General features: G+C 37.7%; 1 pseudogene; it reads right to left on the bottom strand.

Moving 5' to 3' along the window:
* Positions 1-533: 533 nt before the first annotated feature.
* LOC114209298 (cysteine and glycine-rich protein 2 pseudogene) lies at positions 534-1,093 on the bottom strand (annotated as a pseudogene).
* Positions 1,094-2,300: the final 1,207 nt, after the last annotated feature.

The following is a 2,300-nucleotide window of genomic DNA, read 5'->3' as shown; positions in this document are numbered from 1 at the left end:
ATGCTGGGAAAAAATAAACAAAAATTTAAAAAGTAAATGTTTTTGAAATATTATATTTGAATAGTAAATATTACATAAGGATGCTTTTTATTTTCAAGCTGAACTTTTATTTAAAATGTAAACAGAGAGAACCTGGGTGACTCAGTCAGTTAAGCATTTGCTTTTGGCTCAGGTCATGATCCCAGGGTCCTGGGATCGAGTCTCTGCATTGGTCTCCCTGCTCAGCGTGGAGTCTGCTTCTCCCTCTCCCCTCCTTTGCCCCTCCTCCTACTTGTGCTCTCTCTCTCTCTCTCTCTCTCTCTCTCTCTCTCTGTTAAATAAATAAATAATAAAAATTTTTTAAATGTAAAAGAAATGGCTCTTGAAAATACGGATGAATAAAGCAAAAATATACAGTGCTCTCTTCCTGCTAGTCAGTCAGCCTGTCCATGGACAGGATAATAGGACCTATGTGCTCATAGAATTTTACAGTAGCTTCATATTAGATAATGTAGAGATTCTCAGCATATGATCTCAGTTCTGGGTTTACACCTTTACTGAGCATGAACAACGACTCCTGCTCCATTGCCATAGCCAATCCCTTGGGCCCAAAGTTCTTTGCATAGTATCCTTTAGAGAAGGAGAAGGAGAAGATTTCATCTTCTTTTTTAGAGTTGTTGATTCAGGATCCTTCCCACACTTGGCACCTAGGAAACAGTTTTTGTGCTAGGGTTTTCCAGCTTCAGTTATCTTCTCAGCATCATATACAGAATCCCCACATGTGGGACATTTCTCAGTATCTCTGTATTCCTGAGCAAATTTAGAAGTGTTTGGGATTTTTGTAGCCATGTGAGGTTGAACACACTTGGGTTTGAAGCCCAGCCTCTCCTCACTGTCCATATAGCCTTTCAGCCCATCCTTCTTTCCATAGCAAGATTTGCAAGTAGATCTCTTCATCATGCATCACTGCCGCTGTGCCATCTAAATTTGCCCTGCAATCCATGCACAGAACACAACAGCCGTGCAACCTTCTCCCAGAACCCTGAACCTCTTCTGCAAGGTTCACAGTGCTCCCACAGGCCCCACACTTGTTTCCAGCTCCCCAGATGAGCATTTGAGTTAGAGGTAGGACCACACACTGCTGGTGGGAGCTAGGGAGGCAGGGCAGAGGGAGCAATGGGGGGGAGTCAGGGAGCCCAGGAAAGTCTTTACAAGTTTGGAAGTGTGGATAGCTATTTCATGGAGCTTTGTATTTTTATTTTTTCCTGATAATCTTATATTATCTCAATACTTATTATGTATTTAATTGCTGAATACTGGTCCTTTAAAAAGCACCAGTTATTTTTAAATTCATTAATGTTATTTGAAATTATTCTTGTTCTTTAAGAACCATTATTTATTTCTTAATACTATGCATGTTCACTTATTTTTCTTTAGATTCTTAAAAAATAATAACTTTATTGGAAAAAAAACAATTCAAGCAAAATGTACAAACTAATTTGGTTACAAATCTTCAAAATAACAGTCAAATTTCATTGACTATTTTGTTGTTCTATAGTTAGTATGGAAATAAATGGGCTATAAATAATCAGGCTTGTGAAATATAAATCTAAGCTTGTCAAGCTTAGCTAGTTAGAAACTGCTTTTTTTTTTGTATTTCCATTAGTCATGAAAGATATGCAGAATTGCTTCCATGTCACTTTTAAGTAGCTGAACATTTCTACATATGCATATTGCTTGATGATATTGGAAATAAAAATTCCCCCAAAGTTAAGTACCAGATTGTCAAGAAGCATAAACACAAGGGGTAAAATTTTACCTTCAGCTATGTTAATGCAAATCTAGTCACAGTCATGAATATATTATTTTTATTCTTCTGGATCTGAGATTGCTATATCAGAAATGGAATTTTAGCCCATTTATCCTGTGGATATAACACATTACATATGTACCAGAGAGCACATCTTTTTTGTTGTTGTTGTTCCTTTTTTCCTGGTTATACAGACTAGAGCTAGTAGCTCATTTTCTTATAGAATCTGAGAACTCTCACCAAACCTAATATGGCTATACCACAAACAGATTATCAGTCCAGTATAAACCGGAGCAGTGCTTGAAGCTCTTGACCCAGGCCAGCTCCCACTCCAGGGCTACAAGATGGCATAAGCTGACTGAATTGATCAGCGAGCTTAGTGAACCATGGGCTAATTCCATGAAGCAACCCTACATCTCATGAAATTGATGAGTTGTTTTACAGTCTTGATCAAATTGAAGAGTCCTGTTAGTATTGTATAGACAAAGTTTGAATTAATCAGACTGCTCAG

Source organism: Eumetopias jubatus, unplaced genomic scaffold, assembly GCF_037043125.1.
Source record: "Eumetopias jubatus isolate StellerSeaLion01/CBP00866 unplaced genomic scaffold, mEumJub1_p1.0 scaffold_7, whole genome shotgun sequence".
Lineage (NCBI taxonomy): Eukaryota > Metazoa > Chordata > Mammalia > Carnivora > Otariidae > Eumetopias > Eumetopias jubatus.
Note: the sequence above shows the minus strand (reverse complement) of the source record. Positions and strands in the feature narration are given on the sequence as shown.